The 25,491-nt window shown below is 37.8% G+C and overlaps 1 protein-coding gene and 1 long non-coding RNA gene across 2 annotated transcripts in view; one reads left to right on the forward strand and one right to left on the reverse strand.

The window, feature by feature from the left end:
* LOC120415879 (unconventional myosin IC) overlaps window positions 1–22,959 on the reverse strand; it is a 60,217-nt gene extending 37,258 nt beyond the window's left edge. Inside the window, exon 1 of the mRNA XM_039577519.2 lies at window positions 22,785–22,959. The gene's annotated coding sequence lies outside the window, so the exon portion shown is untranslated. The remainder of the gene's footprint in view (window positions 1–22,784) is intronic.
* LOC120415880 (uncharacterized) overlaps window positions 1–24,082 on the forward strand; it is a 29,207-nt gene extending 5,125 nt beyond the window's left edge. The window contains exon 4 of the long non-coding RNA XR_005605273.2: window positions 23,242–24,082. This is a non-coding gene — a long non-coding RNA (uncharacterized LOC120415880). The remainder of the gene's footprint in view (window positions 1–23,241) is intronic.
* Window positions 24,083–25,491: the final 1,409 nt, after the last annotated feature.

A 25,491-nucleotide genomic window follows, 5' to 3' on the forward strand; every position in this document is an offset into this window, starting at 1 on the left:
AAAAAGGTTCAATTAACTTGCGAAATAAAAATTATTCTTATAAAGTAAATCTTTCCCTGTTCCTGAGGGGAACACTCGTGAAGAGTATCGGGGCCGGCATTTACAAAGCGGAACCAGTGACAGTTCATAATTTCAACTTAATGTTAACATGTTAAGGTAAATGTTAACATTCCATGTCTTCCTAAGGTGTCTTGATAAGGTCCAGTTTGTGACGATAGTGTCCCTTTACTAAGCAATCGTATCCAGAAGTGAAAAGATCACCAGTTGTGTTGGTTCGAGCCGAGATTTGAACCCCGATCTACCGCTTACAAGGCGGAAGCGTTACCACTGGGCTACGTGGCTCGGTCATCTTATAGCATATAGAAATAAAATTATAAGGTTTTTGGTTTAAAATGTGAAAATTCGTCATCAAGCTATTTTTTAAATATAGTCACGCAACTTTTTTCTTTTTTGATTATTTTAACAATTTTCCAAGAGTTTAAATAAAATAAAACATTAGCTGTAATTTGCAGGTCGAAAAATTATGTAACATCCAAATAAATCATGCAAAATTTGCTCTAATGAGGAAGAAAATCTTCTTTGAATGAAATTCTGCGACCTGAAATTAGGTCAAGTCCTAATTGGACAGGATTTCTTAATTGTGGCACGGCGAGCGCGCGTTCTTTTTTTCCTCCTGCGCGACACATGTCTGCAGACGTTACGCTGTCATCGACTGGGGTGCTGAGACGGACAGGTTGAGTTCTATTTCCGGCCGCCAAATTTAGAAACCCAGCACGGCAAACGCGTAAAACTAACCCGACGCACGTCGCAACGGATGAGATCGTCAGAACTCTAGGCAAATTTTTCAGAAGGGCGTAAAATTTAAGATTTTCCTACAATTTTTAAGGTTATTTCAGAACGTTGTCCGAGAACTGCAATCTTTGACTGTTCGTGGTGTGAATTCTAAAAACAGTGGTCGCCCGATCGTTAGGTTGATGGCAGACCGACTGCGGGGTTCAAAAAATGAAAACAAATCGTAACTTACATGTTGCTTTTTCGTGTTTGTTTTAACGCACCGAAGCTAAACCGCGGGTTCCCCAACTCTTGGCACGTGATGGGGGACGAATTATGTACCCCCCGTTGGACGTGAGGCATGTGACACGGGTCTCGAGAGAGATTTCGAGGGAGTGTGACAGGCCGGTTTATTTTGGGTTATAATTTGGATCAAATTAAGACACGGTTTATGGCTCGAGTCATGATTAGGAATAATCTTATGGTTTACACTAACAGCGATGGTTGAGAGTAAAACGGTCTTGAATTCGTCTGAGAGGGTAATGCTCTCAGTCTGTTCACTGTATCTTTTTACTCTCAGTCTGAAAGCTTTTTCCTCCCAGAAAAATGCTGCGCTACTTTTGGTGTAATTTGCAATACCTAAATTAGTCTAGTCCAATACTATGTTGTCGTGCTGTATAGTTCTGTTCACATCTGCAAGTAATCTAGCTGTGCGCTGAAACCTTTATTTGCATCGGTGCAAATCTTAATCGCATTTGCACTTAGTACACGCATGCACCGTAGCGAATTGCACTGGCTGGTCTAGGAAGTCGTCTATACTCTGGTTCTCTGGTACCATACGAATGAACGGTGTATGTCGTTAAGAGAGATTATCTGCCGGAGCAGTCGTGTCCACATACGACGTCGACAAATCATAACTGCCCTTGACTCCTGCCGTTGCACTGGAACCATGGATAGGGGATGTCAGGGTATTTTGAACACTACGATTCAATCCAAATGTTCAAATTTTCTGGAAAATATCATCAAGAAACCCTAAATTCTGCTAAAAACTGCAATATGCGTCATCTAACCTGTTTGAAGTGGTTCTATAAAAGTCTTCTATGTCCATAGAGGACTAGCGCGCTAATAGTTCACCCACAAATTGATGGTAGACTAAGATTGTATGACATTAGAACTTTACTTAAAAGGAGTCGCTTGGCGGCTCAAGTTATTAGTTACGGCAAATTAAGAACGCACCAACTCTCCACCATACTTCATATACGAAAGCGATTATTCAAATCAACCATCTTTGAAAAGTTTATAAAGCTCAACCGTCACCGGAGACATACAATTTAGCTGCTTCGTTGGATCATGCAGAAGGGGCAATCAAAACATACGTCAATCATCTTTGCGCTTCCGAAAATAAACGGACGGCGATCATTGGACTTTACCGTCAACTACTAAATAAAATAAAATCTTCATCATCTGGACGCGACGACGATGACCGCCAACGCAGAATTAAAATTGACGGCATTGCGTTTTTGTGGAAAAATTAAACGCCATCTGCAGTTTATTTTGTTCCGGACAGAATTGCACCCGTTTAAGTCTAATACTTTTGTCAAAAAGTAAGATTTCAAATGGTATATCAACCGACTGCAAATTTAAACGTTTTTGGTGAAAATTTTGACGAAAAATATTGACCATACAGTAATTAAACCTCTTTTATGATGTAAATTTACCTCAATTTAGACTGAAAAAGTGACATTGCATAAAAAAAAGTATTTACACCGCTTGGGCACTATGCACATTTGTGATGAAACATCAAAACAATTTAATGTTGACAGAAACCTAGCACTACGTTTTGTTCAGAAACTCATGCCAAACATTTTGCTACAAAAAGCTCATGAAAAGATGATTTATATAAAAAGTTCTATAACAAAAACTGTTACAAAAATAAAAAAAGGTGCAAAAAAAGTTTGTACACCTTTCAAAAAATTAACACAAACAAAGTAATGTGTTGACAAATCACCATAAATCCAGTCTCCGAACGCCAAATAGACATCCTTGACTGATTAAAAAAAATTTGGATTGAATATATAGTTTACTAACTACTTAGTATAAAAGTTTATATAACTCTGGAAATTCTATATAAAACTTATCTAAACTTAATTTTGCAAACTTTCAATTTAACTAAGTGTCAATATATTACCATAGAATGGCTAAATAAACATTTTGGAGTAGGAATAATACCGTTTTGGGGGTCTTTGTATCGATAGAATAGATTTTTCGTTGGAATTTCGTACCAACCCGGAATTACGTTGTCGGAAAATACGCCGGCATCCGAACCAGTCTACGATTCACAAATTAACCTATGTGGCATCGGAAAGGGCATAAAAATTCCGATCTTTTGATACCCAAACATCTAGGTGTTTATAAAAACCCACGTTTTAAAAACCTGAGCAAATAGTAAGTTTGATCCACGAGAACAAAAAATACGAAGGTCCATACATTTTTGGCAGGTTGCTCAAACGAAACCATGACAACGTTTTTACCTAGGTATTTAAAAACGTGGGTTTTATAGAAAACCTAGATGTTTGGGTATCAAAAGATAGTAAATTTTATGCCTTTCCGATGCCATTTAGGTTGACTTGTGAATCGTGGACCTGTTTAAATGCCGACGGATTTTCCGACGACGTCATTCCGGGTTGGTCAGAATACCCGAAAATCTCTGGACGTAAGATTTGAACAAACCCTTTCCATAGAAATCATCTATTCATGAGCTTTATGTAACAAAATGTTCGGCATGAGTTTCTGAACAAAACGTAGTACTAGGTTTATGTCAAACATTAAATTGTTTACATGTTTCATCACAAAATGTGCATAGTGCCCAAGGGGTGTAAACACTTTTTTTACATACTGTATACAGAACTAAATGCCAAACTGTTGTTTCGAAGTCTACACAGCATAAAATCCGATGGTAAAATCGCATGAAAAAGCATGCACATCACCATCGTTAAAAAGACACTTAATATTACGCACTGCATGTACAATTTTTGTAAACACAAAAAAAAGTTGCAACCGACGGGATTCAAACTCAGCACCAATAGTAAGGACTGGCGCCTTAGCCCGCTCGGCCATCAGACCGATGAAAAATGGAAAGGATAAATGCATATATGAGCTTGACATTTCAGTCAAGTAGGTTTCCTATACTGATGGGCTACACATTTCAGGGTGTAATATTACATAGAATTTCATAAAATAATGCAAAATTTATTTTACACTCAGGCCATTTACACGAAGCTGGATTTCTACTATTTTTGCTGTGTAATTCCTTCCTTTTTTATTTCCGTCGTTTCCTCGAAAACCTTAATTCACACTGCTTTAAATTTGCGACTTTTATTCGCTCATCGACCCCGTCCAGCAGTGGTGGTGCGGGTGACCTTTAGCGCCAGCGCTTGACCATCTGACGGTGCTAGTAGGTATAAACAACAAGAGTCGTTGGTGTCGACACACATCGGTCGTCGTTCCGAAGACTTTTTCCGCACAATGTTCTTCAACGCAAAATGTTTCAAGTACTCGACCGACGCCGACGACTTGTAAAACCAGAAGCAGATGAGCTGCCTCTGGCCACCGCATGTCGTCCGAAACCAGTTTGTAGTCTACACCCAGATGAAGAAGACCCGCCGCACTTCTTGCGAGTCCAGTCAGACTACACCGCGAATGAGTGCATTTTTAGCAAATGTTACAACAACTGCGCCAAGAAATGGCATAACAACTATGCGCCGGACTAGATTGGTCTCTTACTATGGGGAGGGTGCAAGCTGTAGGGTAAACGTACCAATTGTTGGACACGTCCTCAAGATATGTTCGTTTTTCGTGTAGACTGAGATCATGACCCGCGTTTCTGGAACAACTCCGACGACAACGCGAGTGACTTGTTTTTTCGTTGTTTTCGCAAACTGGCAGCGGCAACTTGGGGAGTCCAGTTTTTCTTGCTTTGAATCTGGCACGGAGGAAAGTAGCGTAACAAAACAGTAGGGTATTATGTCAGTGATTCTTGCGCTGAGATATGCAACGAGACTTTTATGGTTGGTTGCGCGCGCGCCCGCTCCTAGACGCGTTGACATTTTGATTTGAATGGTTAATGGAGGATTGTCTTTGAAGAAATGCCAGCGCAGTACAATTCGGTTTTGCGAAACCTAATTGCCGGGGACCTTCGCGCGTAAGATCTGCACAGTTACGCTATACTGGATGTGACGCGGCACTTCCAAGTGGTTTCCGAAATTCGCGGATCAATCAGCGATCGATCATCGCGAAGACGACGCGCTTCACACCAAGGCGTGATGGTCCGCGGCACTAATGGGAAGCACTTTTGGACGAATTAGTGGCACTTGGCAATTGGCGCCAATTTGGCCAAAGTGGTTGATTGTTTACCTGAAGCCGCCGCCGCCGCCACCGGAGAAGTCCGATTTGGAATGTTTGGCGAAACGGTGTGATCATCGCCAGCAAACACAAACAGAAGGTATACCTGCAAGGTCGTTTACAAAGTGATGCCCTGATTGAGCATCTCGAGCGAGTTGTTGGTTGCAGAAACATCAACAAACAAACAAACCCCTCGCCAATTTATGCAGCATGGTCGAACGAGATGTACCTAGTGCAGGAAGATGAAGAGTGTTCAACACACCAAAGCATCAACTCAAGGAAGACGGTGCGGTGCAGCCAAAGAGGTCAGCGCTGGGTAATGAAGTGAACGAAGTGGTGTTCAAGGCAATCCGGTTTACCTCGTAGGTACATTTCCGAGAAAGAAGCCAGAGGTCGCTGGAATGCTCTTACGCTCTCGAACCGCCTAGATTTCACCGCTAAGCTGTCAAAATGTGTGAGTAGCTTTTTATGGCAACGCGGCGGCCATTATGGCAAGACTTGATCCGGGACCGATCAACGACCGGGATGTGTCCGGAATCGTCAATCGAGAGAAGGTGAAAGAGAAGAAGCTTTCACGACGGTCGATATTAGCATGCAAGAAGTGAGGACGATTCGCAGCGTTGAAGCCCAGATCACGCGCCGTCGTCAGGGCACTTTGGTCGGATTTAGTGATTGATTGCTTTTCGAATCCACAAACAGAGTGAGAGAGATCGGATCGAAAAGAAAAATTCTTAAACAAATGGATTTGGGTTAGCAGGGTATGCGATTTCGATTTCGTATGAGCGATGCGTGCACGAAACTTTCACTTGAACGCGCGCTTACTAAATAACCAATTTGGTGGAGCAAACTATAAAAAAAACCTCAACAATTTGTTTGCTAAATCGGTATACCCTAACGAGCCTCTAGGCGTGAGGTTGATCAACGCAAGGTCATGTGCTGCACTTTTGGGTAACTCGCGCGAGGTGCTTCAAATAAGTGCGCGGTACCAATTAGGGCTGTTTCAAGGTACCCCACATATCTCTCGAAAGCAAATTGTTCAAGTTTTTTGTTCTGGTGGGCTTAGTGCGACTACTGAACGCCAGCCAGGGCCGTTGGTGTAGTTCAAAGAGAATCACGATTGAAATTTTGTGTGCAGACAAAGCATCGGTCAAAATGAAAGGAAAAACAAAGAACAGGAATTGAAGTGTTTCTTGAGAAGTTCTCAGGTTGTCCCGGAACTGGTCAGCACTTTTGGGTTGTAACTTTGTTAAAATAATATTTTCCTATTAGGCTTTTTGAGCCCTTGGATAAATGTAATTTAAAAAAATCTGTTAGGCGGTTGCGAAAATCAATTTCATAGAAATTCATGAAACCGGTTCCGGAAATATTTTTTTCACATATCGTCGCCATCGTGCTAACTTGTCGTACGTGCATTTTGGGCCAAATTGAGTTAGGAACGCCATTTTGTGCAGCTCACAATGCCTCACCTTTTGACCTTCACAGATCCCCAAAATTCGATTTCAATCCTGAGATATTCAACAAACACCGAAAAAACTCCGTGCATTTTTGTCACTTTATATATGAAAGTAGTTTCAATCTTGTCATGCTATCTTGTCGCTCCATGAAAATTGATGTAAGTGCGACAAAAGGCCAAAGGGATTTCAGGCCAGAAAAGTCAGGATGCGTTTGTCGCACGTACAAGCTAGACTACCGTAAACATTTGTAATTATTACTCGGGACTCCAGCAACCAACTTCAACCAAACTTTGGGACAATGCACAGAATGGTCAGCCAAACAAAACGTGTTTGTTATTGTTTACATTGCGTGCTCTCGTTTTTGAATATTCAAGGTCAAACATTGAAACGCGTTTTTCTCGGAACGTCGAAATGGCGGGTGCGACAAGATAGCACGACGACGTCGATATGGGAAATGGTTGAAAAAAATAACTCATCTCTCAATAACCTGAAGTAGGGTTGTCAGATTTTCAATAATTTTACCATATAGAAAAAAATATCACATTGACGGAACTTCTTTCACGATATTGAATTTTGTATTTTGACATTTAGAAAAAAAAACTTCAGCGATTCACTTCTGAGTAATTCTCTAGAATTTCACCTTTTTCATAGATATTTTCAATGTATGTGACTTTGATGAAATTCAATTTAAAAAAACGTTACTTAATCCACCTTTAGGTGGTTGGTGCCTTCCTCACATTCATAAAGTTAATACATTCAGTAAAAATAGCAACACTCCCCCTTAACATGTTCAAAAAACCAACTTTATTACTCATTTCTTTTGATAGGATTCACAGACCTTGAATATTTCTGGCTCATCGGCAAGGTCTGATAAAAAACCTATCCAGCGATAATTCGAAGGAAGATACAGACAATATTTATATCACAATATCTGAAATCCGTCCTCCAAAAGGTGTATAAATAACACAGAAGTGCTAATAACTTTTGATAGGGTTGTCAGATCCTCGATGTTTTAGGCTAATTGAAAGGTCTTTTGATTATCTAACTAACGATAGGTCGCATGATGAACCCGGACATAATTTTTATTGAAATATCTTGCAAAAACCACTCTTTTTACAATCTTCCGGACATACGCCAAAATCGTTTTTTTAGCATAAATTTTGAAGTACTTAACTAAACTTTATAATTTTTAATAGCGACTTATGGGACTCCAAGATGGATCGAATGAGACCAATACGGCCCAAATCGGGTCAGCCAGTGCCGAGATAACTCAGTGCAATTTTTTTTTATCAACATCCCACCACACACACAGACATATGCTCAAAATTTGATTCTGAGTCGATAGGTATACGTGAAGGTGGGTCTACGAGGTCAAATTAATTAGTTCATTTTTTGAGTGATTTTATAGCCTTTCCTCCGTAAGATGAGGAAGGCAAAAAACAATCTTTGATAATAAGTTTTTCATACAAGTCAGTCTGATTTAACGGACGTGTACTACAAAATGTTCTTGTGAATATTCAAAAATATGTATCTTGAGATGGGATTTCTGATCGATCCGGTGTCTTAAGCAAAGATGTTACCATACAAGGTTAGATTCCAAAAATCCGTATTTTTTCTACACTTGAAACCATTTTTTATGTTTTTGAAACCGGCCTCGGTCAGGGATAAAAAAAAGTCAGGGTAGAATACCACCAAAAACACACAAAAAATAACATTTGGTTTACTAAGTTGAATTTTAATATTCCTTTTTGTGGCTTTTCCTCAGCAACAAGAGGATCAATCTTTAAAGTTTGCCAAATAAACTTAAAGGAAATGTTCTAAACTTTACGAAAAATATATGTACAGACTAAGTTGCCCAAAGGGCACTGTCAATGTTTTTTATAGTAATTTGAAAAGTTAAAAGTTGACCAATTCTCTACGAAATCGGGCGTTTTCGACCATTTTTTTTGTATTTTTTATATAACTTAAACTATCACCAAAGAAGCCATTTTGTGTCATTGGTTCATCCATACAAATTTCCATACAAATGTTGGTAGCTGTTCATACAAAAATTGTACGTAAATATTCAAAAATATGTAACTTTTTAAGGAACATTTTGATTGATTTGGTGTCTTCGGCAAAGTTGTAGGTATTGATGAGAACTATTCATAAAAAATAGGTACACGGAAAAATTGGTGTTTTTTTAAATTAACTTTTTTTGCACAAAAAATCCCGAAATCCATATTTTTATTTTTTTAACTTGATTTAGGGGACAAAACCCCGTACCTTTTAAGCCATTCAGAAGTAGGGACCAATATTTTGCCGACGAGTTATATTTTTTTTAAATAGTTATTTTTGTAAAAAAAAACTTAAATCCTGTACTTAAAACGTCTTGACCTAATTTTTAATACAAAATCGAATTTGCAATCGAAAAGTACTCTACATTTTTTTGATCAAGTGCACCGTTTCAAAATATGGCCACTCAAATAAAATTTTGTCCGATAAATTCCGAGTTTTTACTTTTTTAAATAGTGTCCATGATTGTCCATTCCTGAAAATATTTTTTTCAAAGAGCTCAGAAAATTTCCTACAGTTTCGTCTAAGAAACATTGAAGATTGGACCTCTGGTTGCTGAGATGCAGCGGATAATAGAAGAAGAAACAGGAACAACCCTCCATTTTCTAATGTCAATATCTCAGCAACTAATGGTTCGATTTTTAGTGTTAATAAATGAAACATTCGTGAATTATTCCGATCTTTCGAAAACAATATTTTGGATTTTTTATCAAGACTAACATTTCAAAAGGTCGTAACATTGAATGCCCACAATGTTTGAGCAAAATCAAAAAATATAAGTATAATCCATTTCCGGGTTTGGTGGAGAATTGCTCAGTTGTCTCTTTTAATTCTCAAAAAATATCAAAAATTAAAATTTTCAAAAATGTTGTTTGCGGACATTCATTTGATATGTTAACAAAACAAAAGAGTTTTTCTTAAATTTCTTGCGTGTGTTTGTATTTACTTTCAGTCGAATACCTAATACCGGTGACCGGTGGTGTATTAAACTTTGAATATGCTGACACAGCCAATCTTAGTCCCAAATTTAGGTGATGACGTTCCAAATCCGTTATCAAGACATAGATTCTAGAATATTCAGATAAAATGACATCTTTGGTCATAGGAAAGGCCCTTGCAAGGTTTAAGGCAAACAAACCAAAATTAACAAAAAAAACCGCAATAGGTTGATTTCTGAGAGAATTGTTGCTGATGAAGAGTTGCTTTTCAAATTACTCTATTGTCAAGAAATAAAAAAAAATATTGATTCAGAAACTAATCATTGTCAAGAAATTAAAAAAAAAACATTCCGAAAAGAATCAGATTTCAAAACTTGTATGCCCATATTGAAGACCTGCTTTTACGCTTGAGATGCTGCGGAAGGCAGCAAAAAATCAATATCAGTATCAAGGGCACTATTACGTTGCTATTTTCACTAGATGTATAATATTATTATGAAGTTACCTCTCCTGTGGACTGAATACCTACTTGTGCCGGTTTTTGAACAACTGTGTCATTTTTATGGCTTTTTTTCTAATCACACGACGTTCTAAAGGTTACTGGCCACAAACAAATCTTCCCTTTTTTCAACCTATTCTAGTAAACTCTGTTCTAATTTCAACCACATCACTTTAAACTGCAAACTTGCCCTTGAATCCTTGCAATCGATTGCATCACACACCACGACAATAGAACTTTACTCGCGACAAGCGTGTCGACCTTCAGAACCGTGGAGTTGAATCGAGTTCAAACCGTGAACCACTGCACTAGGAGCGAACGAACGATTCCTTCCTGGATGCCTCTACTCTACAAACAAACACACCAAGAGCTCAAGGACTAGGTCAACAGAGGATGTACGATGCACCACTCTGCTGCGGGGCGACACAGATAGTTGATATAGTGTGATGATGCGCGCGCGTATCGCGTACGAGTTACTCCCAGTTAGGGTAGAGTGGGCCATCATAGACCCCTGATTTTTTATGTTTGTTTAATTTTAAATCAAATCCCTTTCCTCTCCTCCTTGAGAGCTGTCTTTAACAAAAACAGTTGAAATAATTAACTGATCAAATGAACTCAATTTTATAATTTTGAGAGCGATTTTCTCTGTGTTTGACACATGTCCTAAAGCGTGAGCGTTTTCCTCTCTACACTCTGCTGTGAGTGTGATGCTACCAATCAAAGTTCGCACTCTTTTGCCTTCCTCACTGAGGTAAGGCTATAATCCTGCTCTAAAATTGAACTTTTTATTTAAAGCTCGAAAACCCACCTTGATGTATACATATCGACTCAGAATCGAAAACTGAACAAATGTCTGTGTGTATGTGTGTGTGTATGTGTGTGTGTATGTGTGTGGGTATGTGTGTGTGTATGTGTGTGTGTATGTGACCAATAATGTCACTCAGTTTTCTCAGCACTGGCTGAACCGATTTTGACCAAACCAGTCGCATTCGACTTGGTTTAGGGTCCCATACGGTGCTATTGAATTGTTTGAAGTTTCGATAAGTAGTTCAAAAGTTATGTATAAAAATGTGTTTTCGCATTTTTTTGGATGTTGAATAAATGGCAGTAAACTGAACCAAACATCATCATGTTATACATTGTTAGTTAGGTAATTGAAAGACCTTTCCAACGAGTCCAAAACATTGGTAATCTGGCAACCCTGTCTCGAGTTATAACCACTTAAGTGATTTTAATGTACTTTTTTGTAGCCGGATCTCATTTAAATGTATGTAAACAATGTCCGGATCCTTCATCCGACCCATCGTTGGTTAGGTAATCAAGAGACCTTTCCAACGAATCTAAAACATTGAAGATCTGGCAACCCTGTCTCGAGTTCTGACCACTTAAGTGATATTTATGTACTTTTTTTGTAGCCGGATCTCACTTAAATGTATGTAAACAATGTCCGGATCCATCATCCGACCCATCGTTGGTTAGGTAATCAAGAGACCTTTCCAACGAGTCCACAACATTGAAGATCTGGCAACCCTGTCTCGAGTTATAACCACTTAAGTGATATTTATGTACTTTTTTGAAGCCGGATCTTACTTAAATGTATGTAAACTATGTCCGGATCCATCATCCGACCCATCGTTGGTTAGGTAATTGAAAGGCCTTTCCAATGAGTCCAAAACATTGAAGATCTGGCAACCCTGTCTCGAGTTATGACCAGTTAAGTGATATTTATGTACTTTTTTGAAGCCGGATCTTAATTAAATGTATGTAAACTAAGTCCGGATCCATCATCCGACCCATCGTTGGTTAGGTAATTGAATGGCCTTTCCAAAGAGTCCAAAACATTGAAGATCTGGCAACCCTGTCTCGAGTTATGACCACATAAGTTATACATTGTGTTCTTTTTTTCTGGATCTAAAAAAGTGATGAAATCACTCATATACCCATTTTTGGTAAAAAGTGAGGAAGGCATCAACCACATAGGTGGATTAAGTTAGTTTTTCAAATTGATACAGCGTCGTCTTTTCGTTCTCAATCTGAAAAAAGCTATCATAATTGGATGAATAATTCGCCTCATCAAGAAAACGGAACGTGCCACTCTCGTGAAAACGACATCAACTCCCAACAAAAGAAGAAACTGCAACTCGATGACAGAGAGACGATGAATCCGGCTCAGTCATCGTGGCGCGACACTTGGACGAGACGACGGCTGTGAAGCTGAAAATGCAGCATGTCCGTCCAGATTGGAGTCAATAGAGTCAACTGATCGACGACTTCGGCGCGGCACGGAGTTTTGTAGGTCAGTCCCGGAGTCGTGTCATAAAGTGTAAAAGTGTGCCTCCAGAGAAGTCAGGAAGTTTTGTGGCCAGACTGTGGTTTAGTTCCAGATTTTTTGCTGGACGGTCGAGGAAATGTGATACCGATATGTACCGCGAGACTGATGGCGGCGGTCAGCGCAACTAACAAGCAACTACCGTCCGATCGAGAGATTGAATGATTAATGATCTCCGCAAGCTGAGTTGTTCGAAAATAAGGCTTCAATTGTCATGCTGTTGATACGCGCGCGTACACAATTGACACTTAAAAACACGGACACGAACTACAAATGGAAAACACTCCTTAAATCAGACCATCACTCGTAAGCGATTCTGAATCCGAGACCAGGATCAGAGGCAGCAAGTTCCCGGGCCATGTGTGTGACAAGTCGGTACGATGAATTGGCCATAAAACGTAAACCGTAAACGGCGAACGCGAACGGATATAAACATTGGCCATGTGCCGTGGCCAAATTATTACTTTTGCGTGCCACAGCAGATACAACTGCTGGCGATGATGTCGAGTGCAAGCGAAACTCTTTTTGGCATGTTGTTTATTTTTCTATTTATTTTTTAACAATTTGATACCGAAGCAGTAACAGTTCGTTGACTTTATTTGATAATTAAAATAACGTATTGCCAAAATCGATTTTGATTGTTACTGAAGATGGTCTCTAAGCTATGCAGAAATGTCCTGAACTGCAAAATCATCAAGGTTGTCGAACCAACATTACAATAGAATGAATAGAATGAACTTCACATTATTAACCACTAATAAAAATTTGTTCTGATTTTGGCAGATTTCTTCCGAAGTTCAGCAAAAAGATTAGAGTATTCATGTATGTCTTTTTCTGAAATTTTTTTTTTTTCAATGAACTGACAAAACATTTTATTAATTTTCATTTCTTTGCATTTATAATCGCACTATCTGTTGCTGGTATTAAGCATTGCATAGTGTTGCATCAGAGATTTTTTTTATTTTCAACTGAAATTTTTTAACAACTTAAAAAAAGTACCGAAAAGTATAACCTCTTGATACAAGTACTAAAAAGTTGTCATTTTTGGTAATGTTTGTACTTTCAAAACGGATTTGAAAAAAAATAAAGGTTTTTTGAAAGATCGGACATTTTTAAAATGTCATTTTAACTGTGGTTTAGATCGAAAGATCGAAAGTGGACAAAAGGTCGAATGGACAAAACGTCGAAAGGACCAAAGGTCGATTGTGAAAAAAAATTAAACAAATAATTCTAATTATAAACTTCTAAAAACTTCTTGAAAAAATATTTTCTTACAAACAAATTTGATTTTTTCTGTGAGTTCATCCTTGCTTTATCCATCCTTTTACTAATGATCTATTTTTTAATAAACATATAATAAACAAACAAACAATAACTTTCAAATCATTCTTTGAAAAGATTTCCATTCTTTTAAACATGAGGGCTTTTGTTAATTTGATTTAGTTAACCGCGGTGGATTTTCTTGAAATAATTCGAACTGTCAAAAATCCACCAAAGCATCTACCAGTGGATACTTTTCTACCACAGATTTTTGTGCGATCAATGTGGTAGATGCTTTGGTGGATTTTTGACAGTTCGGATTATTTCAAGAAAATCCACCGCGGTTAACCAAATCAAATTAACAAAAGCCCTATGAGCTGTTCTTCCAAAAAAATGTTCGACTTCTAAAATATTTTTTTGCAATTCCGTCGTGAAACTACTTACTTTTCCTGTCATTCTTGAACGACGAAATAGCCTACTTTTCTGTACCAAAAATAACAGAATCAAATAGCAACACTTTTCAAAATAAATGCTGAAAAGTTCTACTTTTCAGCATTCTAATGGGTGCTGAAAAGTTGAACTTTTCAGCACTTGTTTCGAAAAGTAACACTTTTCAAATTTTTTTTTGGTTTAAACGATTTATTGACAAAATAAATGAAAATTTGACATAAAATTTCACTCAGTGTGTGTTTTTTGGAATCGCAAAAAATGTTGTATGGAACTCGTTGCAAAACTTGATTTTTTCAGCACTCTTCGTATTTATCCAACTCGGTGAACCTCGTTGGATAAATGTACGACTCGTGCTGAAAAAATCCTCTTTTTGCAACTTGTTGCATAAACTACTATTAACAACATTACACAGTCAAATAGTAGTTTATGCAACAAGTTGCAAAAAGAGGATTTTTTCAGCACGAGTCGTACATTTATCCAACAAGGTTCACCGAGTTGGATAAATACGAAGAGTGCTGAAAAAATCATGTTTTGCAACGAGTTCCATACAACATTTTTTGCAATTCCAAAAAACACATACTGAGTAAAATTTTATGTCAAATTTTAATTTTTTTTGTCAATAAATCGCTTAAATCAAAAAAAATTTGAAAAGTGTTACTTTTCGAAACATTTGAGCAGAGCTGAAAATGTCAGGGGTCCTTACGCGAAAATCGGCGACGCATACACGATTTTTTCAGATCCATTCACTGAACCGCAAAACCATGACATAAACAAACCCGACTCAGTCGTGAGTACCCTAGCTCACTGAGCAGCTGCAATAAACTCGTAAAATCCTCTCTAAACACTATTTTGACTATTTTTAAACAATTGAATGGTTCTACACTGTGCAAAACACTTAAAACAACCATAACTTATATTCAAAATTACATTTCCACGCATAAATACCAACTTTTTGTGTCAAAACTTGTTTCTTTATGTGTGTGCGTTAGCGTGGCTCACGGATATATGAAAAAGACAAAAGTGTTCAATTCCAAACGCCTCGACCGGATTTTTGTAGCAATATGGCCCCAGAACATAGCCTGAAACTTTGAGCGCATTTGGTTAAGGTTTAGTACTTCCACCATTGACCTGAAGTTAGTATGGAACTTTTAAAGATTTACTATGGGAAACTTTCACTTTTAACCTCTTCTTAGATAAAGTTTCCCAAAACCCAATCAAATTTTCTTATTCTCAAGTTTCTTATAGGTTTTGATCCGGGGAACAACTTTGTAGAACATCGCAAAGCGCTAGGAATTGATCCTGAAAAGATACAGGATATTTTTTGGAGCTAGGAATTTTTTTTTAACGTGCTCTACAAATTTGCCTGTATCTTTCCGGGATTAATTCCTAGCGCTTTGTGATGTTCTACAAAGTTGTTCCCCGGATCGAAACCTATAAGAAACTACTACTTTGAGAAAAATTCATAGGGCATAGGAAAATATACTCGAAGAAATGTTAAAAAGTTGAAAATAAATAAATTAAATTTATTGAAATTTCTTTATAACTTCAGGTCAATGGTGGAAGTTCTAAACCTTAACCAAATGCGTTCAAAATTTCAGGCTATGTTTTGGGTCCACATTGCTACAAAATTCCGGTTGAGGCGTTCGAAATTGAACACTTTTGTCTTTTTCATATATCCGTGAGCCACGCTAGTGTGCGTGCAACGTCGATTGAGCGTTGGTCGACTACTGCCTCGCATTGCAGCTGCTCAGTGAGCTAGGCTACTCACGACTGAGTCGGGTTTGTTTATGTCATGGTTTTGCGGTTCAGTGAATGGATCTGAAAAAATCGTATATGCGTCGCCGATTTTCGCGTAAGTTGCAAAAAGTGGATTTTTTCAGCACGAGTCGTACATTTATCCAACGAGGTTCACCGAGTTGGATAAATACGAAGAGTGCTGAAAAAATCAAGTTTTGCATCGAGTTCCATACAACATTTTTTGCAATTCCAAAAAACACACACCGAGTGAAATTTTATGTCAAATTTTCATGTATTTTGTCAATTAATCGTTTAAATCAAAAAAATGATGAAAAGTGTTACTTTTCGACACACGTGCTGAAAAGTTCTACTTTTCAGCACCCATTTGAGTGCTGAAAAGTAGAACTTTTCAGCATTTATTTTGAAAAGTGTTGCTATTCGATTCTGTTATTTTTGGTACAGAAAAGTAGGCTATTTCGTCGCTCAAGAATGACAGGAAAAGTAAGTAGTTTCACGACGGGATTGCAAAAAATAAGTTTTAACATTGTTTTTTTTACCAGAATATTTAAGATTTTTTAAATCGATTTAGTTAATCAAAACAGTTTAACCTTTTGTTTATTCCACGACAATTAACCTCAACGATTCTAAAGTGAACGTACTTCCTAGTTGCGGTCAGTATCCCCTCATTGTCCAGTTCTGACTTGGGCAAGCTACCAGTTGGAACCAGCAAATTATAACGAGGAGGACCGTGTACGACACGGTGGTGTGATCATGAACTTTGCCTGGATCGGCAACCTTCACCGCGTACAAAAACCATTTTTGTCTAATATTAGACTGGCTTTTCGTACTAAAGCGTCCAATTGGTGAACGGATCGAACATGACTGTAGCGGCCATTCGCCTGGACGCTAATGCCAACGCAAATGAGATTATTGCGGTTGATTTTGGTGACCACGATTCGCGTCAGGGCGTGTAATTGGGCAGTATGCCTTCTGTTGAGTTTCAGCAGAGTCAACGTTGGTTGCCTTAATTGCCAGTCTCTTGGCCAATTCTAATCACACCCAGCATGAACTTATCTCGTGACTGCTCAAATTGTCTATACACCTCTTTATCTGTCTATCCTTCAAAAGCTGCAAATTATTATCCAATATTGAATTACCTTTGCTGTGTTACATCATCCCGCCCCTAGTTACAATCCACCTATTAGCAGAGTTGGCTCCGAGAGTGCGTAAAGAAAGAAATCGAAAGTCACAGCAGCAGCAGCATGGAGCGAGCTTTTCCGTTGAGGTATAAGCCGGTAAGGCACCCACCACCCAGGGCTGAATAGTTTTCCGTTTTTCATTGACTTGACTTGTGCGCTGCACTTTTTTTTACGGCGCCCAATTACGGGGTAGACGCGCTCCGTCACCGCCCTGAAGTCTGTAGGAAAGTGTGGGGGTGTCACGCGACGGCGGCGCGGTGTAACGGAGAGTGTCAAATTCCATGAATGGGAATTTTGCGTTTTTGTTGTTGTCTTCAACTGGTCAGTGCAGTGGGTTAAAAATGTGGAAATGTGGTTCAATGGTTCGTTTGAGGAATGTTTCCGAGTCTGTGTAACAGGGCTGATGTAACGTCGTAGCCCATGCTTAAGGTTCAACTTTAAAGGGTTGATGACCATTGTTACGGGTTTGATTTATTGAAATTTCAAAATCTACATTGTGTAAGAGATATGACCTGTTTAAGTTTGGTGTAAGCTATAGCTTAGGTATACCAAAAAATCATAAACACTACAAAAGTAAAAAAAAAATCTAAAAATTCTAAATTTAAATCCTTTGAAAACGGTTAGTTTATTTTTGGACAGCTCCTACACTACTTATAATAACTCTATATTATATTTTTTCCAAAATTATTAGTTTGCAAATTAAGCCTAATCCCAAACAAAAAATATCTCTAAACTGACCAATAAACCAGCTAACCGAAACAATCGGCTAAGTAGCCTAATTTCCAAATAGGTTAGACTCAATTTCTTTCTCGGGTTGGTCCACCTCGAGCAGAGAGGGTGATTGTTTTTGGCCGATTCGTGAGCCTCATCATCATCGTTTTGCGCTCAACCGTGGCCAAAATTATGATCGTTCATCACCTGTTGCAGAAATTCGCGATTTTTTTTTTGCCTCTCTCAGTGTGTAATCGAAAATCTAAATCACTTTACGGTCTGGATTCTTCCCCCCCGAAATGTTGGTTGAATGGAGATTTTAATTTTGCTCTCTTTTTTTTGGTTTGGTCAAGTTGGGATTTACAAGAGTGGATTTTGAGGTACAAAGGCTGATAATTTAACCATTTTTATTAATAGCCTAAAAACGAGGGGGGAAATCAGCAAACCAAACGAAACGAACGAAGGCCCAAGGCAGATGTACCAAACGGGTTGGAATCGATGTTTGCATGGGAGTAATGAAATTATTTTTATTGTACATTTTAAGCAGATTGGGTGGATCTGCTTTTACTTTTATTTCAGATTTTGTTTTGTCGTTAATTTTTTATGTCTACATCCGATGAATAACATTAGTAGTAAGTACTCATTTTATAACCAGAAATATGCATTTCAACTATTTAACACTGATCATTTGATGTACTTTTTTATTTCCCACATCATTAATAAATTCAAAGTTTTATTGCTGCACCTTTAATATGATCAACTTTCAAGATTAAAATGATTTTCGCCTGCTCTGAGAAATTTTTAATGATATAAAAACTCAAACTCACATAGAAAAATTGCATGGTCAGCACCGCCTTCAATTACCATCTCAAATGCCAGAAATTCGAGCGGCTCGTCTTCATCTCGAACTCTGCGCAAACCTTGGCGCATTTCGATCCAAAACAAACAAAACTTCTCACACAAATGGACTTTTCTCCGCGGAATGTCCACTTGCCATCGACTGATGGCCACGCGCACGTGGCGGCTGGCGGTATATCCATGTATACGCAAATAAATCACTTTAACAACTTCAATTAACTGACGAATGTGATTTTAAAAAGCACATTAAAAACTTAATTCAAAATTGACGAGAGTTTCGGGTTTCACCACCGCGACTTGGAGTTTGGATTGGTATATTAAGCCATGATGCAAGACTATCATGTAGACTTGCTGCTGCTACTGTGTGGATTTCGAGCGCAAATAACAGGCGTGTCAAATTCGATCAGGTGCTTGCCAACTGCCACTGGACAGTGCACTTTCCAGTCAGTCATGCTGACTTGGTTGCATTATACAGATAAAAGTGACCGCGGCTTGGGTCACGTAACTTCTTGGAATGAATTTGGAGTGCCGTTTTAGTCGATTAAGGTGAGAATTATTGCAGTGTGTGCTATTCAAAGTGTAATGTTCTGACTGCTCGTATTTTACATTCTTAAACCATAATCATGAGCAGAACAGTCACGTAAACTATGCATTATTCTTTTCAGAAATGTTTGGATTTGAAAATGTTAGCACAAAGCACAGTATCTGATTGGGATTCTTGTACATTTTAAGTCAATCAATAACCAAAAGAAAAAACGAACACAGGTTAGGATTTATTAGGAAAACTTCCCAAATAATATTGTGCGATTCCATTTGAAAAGAACCTAAACCGAAAAAAAACTTCTCCGATCGGGCTCAAATTTTTTCTGGGGGTTCCTTGGCCAAAATAATTCGACCCGTATCTTTTTTTGTTTGGCCATTAGGGTGATCTACATCGTGCTAGGGTGGTTCAAAAAATGGCAATTTTCTTCTTTTTTTCGCAAAAACCACTTTTTTTAAATCATATTTCCGCGTCATTTCATCCGATTTTAGCTGTCTTAGACGCAAAAGAAAGATGATTAGTTTGGCTATTTGAGAAAAATAGTAAGAAGTTTCAAAAATCTAGCTTAACATTTGAAAAAGTCGTATGAAAACTTAAAATGGCGTTTTAACCGTGTCTGGACCAAAGAGCCAATGTCTGAAAATATTTTTATCGGATTTCTCGGAAAATTTCACATAACATATAAAAAATTGGCGATGTCGAACCGTACGTTTCCTAGATATGATTTTTAGAAAATAAAAACTGAGTTTTTCGACACGCCACGGGCAAATTAGGAAAATGACGAAACCAACAAAAAAATAAACTGTTTTCACTAAAACTGCGATACCTTAAAAATTTTAGCGATGACTTATACATGATAGGGTTACAAAAATTGCGAATTTTTATTACGAAAATTGGTACTCTAATATGTACAGGTCATAGGCTATAGGCTGAAATTTTTAAGTTACACTGAAACCCCGATGGTTTGACACCAACTGTTGTTAAACGAACGGGGTCACCTTTTAGTTTGACATCCTCTTTACACAGAGCTCACACTTACTACCGAACGTTTTTTTTGATAGTATGTGTGAGTCCGGTGTAAAATGTGACAGTTCGTTACTTTTTAGTTTGTCTTTGTCAAACCAACGGGGTACAAAAGTAAAAAGTGTCAAACGAAAAAGTGTCCAACCGCCGGGGGTTGAGTGTATCGCAGTTTTAGTGAAAAAGTAGATTTTTTGACGATTTCGTCATTTTCATGTTTTTGCGCGTGGAGCGTCGAAAATCTTATTCTTTATTTTCTAAAAATCATATCTCGGAAACGTACGGTTCGACATCGCCATTTTTTAAAATGTTATGTGAAATTTCCCGAGGAATCCGATAAAAACGTCAAAACGCCATTTTAAGTTTTCATACGACTTTTTCAAATGTTTAGCTTGATTTTTGAAACTTCTTACTATTTTTCTCAAATAGCCAAACTAATACTCTTTCTTTTGCGAAGACAGCTAAAATCGGATAAAATGACGCGGAAATATGATTTCTTGAAAAAAGTGGTTTTTGCGAAAAATGACGAAAATTGCCATTTTTCGAACTACCCTAACACAATGTAGGTTATCCAATGGCCAAGCAAAAAAATACGGATTTAATTATTTTGGAGAAGGAATCCCCAGAAAAAATTTGAGCCCTAATATAGAGGAAATATACGCTTTCTGGGCTCATTTTTATTATTGCCCTATCAGAACGTTGACCATGAATTACAGGATATATTTCTCCTAATTAAAAAAAAGCAAAAAGTATCTCAAATTGCTTAGTACCTACTGTATTACAGTTATGGTTTTGCAACAAAATTACAAAAAATGTGTTTTCCCAAAGTTTTACATTTTTTCCGATCTGTGGTCCCAAAATTCAAAAATTGCAAAGAGAAAAATGCCAATAAAAATGTATAAACAAAATTCTACAATGTAATATTATCAAGTTTTCTAAAATCACGACTAACATTTCAAAAGAGCCAAATAAATTGATTTAAGCCCTTTTGAAATGTATGTGGTGATTTAAAAAATAAAAAAATATTGTTTTCAAACGGTTTAATTATTTGACATTAAAAATCGGATTAAAAGTTTTCAAGATGATTAATGGCTGAATAGGTAGCACGCACTATTTTTTTTTGTAATTTTAACGTCAACAAAAGGTTGGATCAAAAATGTCGAAAAAAATTGTAAAGATTTTTTTCAGCTTCCAGATATACAGTTGACTCTCGAATAATAATTCTCCATCTATCGATGAATTCTTCAGTCCCTTCAATCTGCATACTTCAATTATCTTCATTCCTCGATATTTTCCCTTGCTTGAAGGATCCCTTCCTCGACGGTCCCTTGGATTCTGTTTGCTTTAAAAATCTCTTCCGGTTGTCAATAAGTTCACTTTCTCATGGCTTGCATAGACATTTTTCTTGGCGAAACGAAGGGTGTTTGACATTAGTTTGTTTTTGTTTGATAAACGTTGCCATGATTCTCTCTCAAAGCTGGGTATCAAGAAAAAAAATCAATCGAGTCTTCATTTTGCATCGTTCTGTAAACTGATGGATATTGACAACCAGAGAGTCGACTGTACACTCAACCTCCGGTGGTTGGTCACTTTTTCGTTTGACACTTTTTTAGTTTGTACCCCGTTGGTTGGTCAAAGTCAAACTAAAAAGTGACGAACTGTCACTTTTACACGGCGCTTACGCACACTATCAAAACAAACGTTTGATAGTGTGTGTGAACTCCGTGTAAAAGGGGTGTCAAACTAAAAAGTGACCCCGTTCGTTTGACAACAGTTGGTGTCAAACCATCGGGGTTTGAGTGTATATGTATTTTTTAGAAATGGACAAAGTTAGACACTTTCTTAAAGTTCAAAAAGATTTTTTTTTGATATTTCACCCAATGCACCCTAAGAAATACAATGAAAAGCGGATTTGCGAAAACGTTACGAATTGCTGAATAGTTTTGCCTGGCTAACGTACTTCTTTCAACATTAAAAATATATTAACTTTTTATGACGAAATCTTAATTTTTTTCAAATTTTTGGACTGGTTAACTTTTATCAAGTAAAATTTTGCCATTTTTATAAATTTGTAAAGTCTATGCGTTTTTTTAAATAAAAACTAGCATGAAAAGTATTTTCTCTTTGAATCTAAATTAAAGCAATTTTTGTACTTTTTTGGCATACAATCTTGTTTTTGAATATAAGGACCATTGCCGTTGGTTATCAAATTTATAAGTGAAGGATTTGTAACACAAGAAAAAAGCCATTTAAACATCATACTGAAATTCGACAAAAATACGTTAGTCACTTTTATGCAAACTTTGACAGTTATGTTGAATTGGTGGTAAAACTGAACTTTACTTCAATACTAAACGCTCATTCATAAAATGCACAGTCTGCATCGCGGTGTAATCGATCTTCAAAGTCCATCCTAATCCCATAAAACCACTGCCGATGTTATAGCTAAGCCATCCTTAAGCCGACATGATTACTACCCAGTTCTGTTCCGTAGGGGCTTCCTTCCACCCAAATCCCACCCACGCCGGTTAAAGCACAAACGACTTTAGAACAGCACTCACCTCAACTCCCTGTGCAGCAAACTCCAAACTTTAACGGTCAGTTGATGTCACTGGATCGCACTAGAACCACCTTTTTTTGTTTGTTTAAGCCAGTCTAATCCAGCTGTTTTCAAACTTCCTTTCGCTACAACACACAAACACTGCAATCTGTCACTCACTGCACGACCTCCCCTCGGGTGTGTGTTCGCTAAACCTGGAAAACGGACCGTTTAGATATCCAAAAAAAAAAACCCTTCACGAAATAATTCTTCGTTTTGATTATTTATGCTGTTTTTTTCCTTCCACCGCGCTGCGCGCGCCAGCTTGACCCATTTCCACACATTTCCACGTGCAAACATCCAAAGACAAATATACACCACAAGTCGAGAAAATTCACACACTTTACTGTAATTTTCGGAGGTTGGGCCTTTCGTTACAGCGAGCGCTTATTAAACGCATTTTTTCCGTTAATTTTCAGAGGTCCAAGGGCCGTCACTACGCGGGGCAGGTCGCGGCCACCTTCGATGAGAGAGAGAGGCGGATTCACAAATCAAGGTGGCGCCCCGGCGAAGAAAAATGACCAAATTTGTAATGTTGTAATTATCCGGCATGGCCTGCTGCACGGACAGCTGCCAGGCTCTCTTGTACCGCGGACGTCGTAGCGACCAACACAAGACAAGAAGACGACGACGATGATGATGATGGTTCAAAGATCGATGGCCAAAAAGCCCGCGTCTTCCGACGTTGAACTCCGCACACGTACAGTGTGTGGTGTGCATGTGGTGCACACCAAACACACAAACGCACACAAACACGTGTGTGCTCAAATAGATGTGCACCGTGCGCGCAATTTACACACATAAATCCCGCGACGGTGAGCGAAACCTTCCCGAAGGGAACCCTCCGCGGGCGAAGAAGTTAAGAAAGAAACTCTAAAAGAAGCAATCGCGGTAAAGGTAAAGAAAGCAACAAGAAAAGCTGAACAAAAAAAACCTAAGAAAAACTAAAACGAGATAAACTAAAATGCAAGTAATCGCTAAAACGCTGAAAAAGAACAACACAGAAATAAAAAGAACAGCAAACAAAAAGAAAGGAAACAAAACTCGCGAATCGTACCAACTAAAAAAAAAAACTAGTCAAAAAAGACCCTTAAACGCGAATTTGCTGTGTGCTCGCGCGAACAGCACAACAACTGGACTAACGAGTTTGCCGCTGTGGCCAAGACTGACGGCCGGCGATCGTGCGCTCGAGACCGCGGACGGCGGACGGAGAATTGAATGAACGCCTGCAGCGGCAGACGGGCACTCAGGACCGGTTGGTTGGTGGGCCAAAGGTGTGCGTGTGGGGAACTCACGCGGTTTTGGGGCCGGTTTTTTTTTTGGGGTGGAGAAACAAAGCAGGCGAGACGGCGTTGAATGCAGTTTTCAGGTGATCGGTTCTGGGAAGAAGGACTGTGGGCTGAAAAAATATCGAGTTAAACAAAAATTACCCCTGAGATTTTCTAAGCATTTGTAATGCAAGATATCCTGATTCGTATGCAACCAGGTGCATAAAATTTGGCCTTTTCGTGTTTTTTTTTTAATTTAATATACTTTATTGAACGTTTCTTATAATATTTACATTTGATTTACAAAACAAGTAGCTGTTGCTCTTCAGCTCTAGTTTGCTTTTCGTGATTTTTACACTGTTAATTTTCATAACTATAAAAGTTTATGATCTAACATTTTTGTAACACTAGGTACAGCCTTTTCGAGATACTTTTATATTACTATAAGATTATTTCAACCTTCAAATCTAGAGTTTTTTTGAAATGGTCCTATAAGCTATTGCGTTTCATATATTTATAGGGCCTAATAAAAAAAGTCTAGAAATGACTGTAGCTATTGACACTATTTTTTACGAAAATAGTGGGTTTTAGAACTCTAAAAGTGCTGACTTTTCTCAAAAACTTTTTTTTAAGCAAAGTTTCTTGGACCAACAAGATTCTAGAAGAGAAAAAAATCTTAATATTGTACCTGGAAAGTTATTTTAAACGCCCTAATCGTGAACTAGCCTAATTTTCAAACAAAAAAAAAAAATTCCTTCCCATTTGCAATTACTTTTCTGTAGACACAAAAACATGAAAACTTAACAATTTTTGGAAAACCAATTTTATGTTGCCCATGGCAAACATTTTTCAAAGTTTACGTTATTTGTCAGTTTAAATACTAAAAAAACTACTAAGAGGTAAACTCATTTAAAAAATAATTTTTGAAAACTCTTTTAGAATGCTTGAACATGTATTTACATGTATGTATTTCAAAAGTAATTTTTGTATCGTTGATCATACATTCACTCATAAAACAGCCATGATCAACACACTTCGTTTTTTAACCAAAATCAGTAGTTGAACAATTTTAACTTTTTAATAAACTTTGGTGAATATCCAAACATCCTTCAGAAAATAATTCATCGCATATTGGTATACCAATCAAGCACGAAGTGCCATGCGTCTCCACAAAAATGTCCTGGGAACTGATTTTTATGGAGAAGCACGGTACTTTAAGTTCGATTGGTTCACCCAAAACCGATGAATTATTTTCAAAAATCATATCTCCAAATCCTGTTAATGGGTATTACAAATTTTTGGTCCCAAAAAAATTCACATCAAAAAATAAAGTATTTATTTGACCTACATGTGTATTCAGGTGTGTATTTTACAAACTTCTTGGTATTTTATTTACTTAAA

The sequence above is a fragment of the Culex pipiens genome, chromosome 2 (genome assembly GCF_016801865.2).
Source record: "Culex pipiens pallens isolate TS chromosome 2, TS_CPP_V2, whole genome shotgun sequence".
Classification (NCBI taxonomy): Eukaryota; Metazoa; Arthropoda; class Insecta; order Diptera; family Culicidae; genus Culex; species Culex pipiens.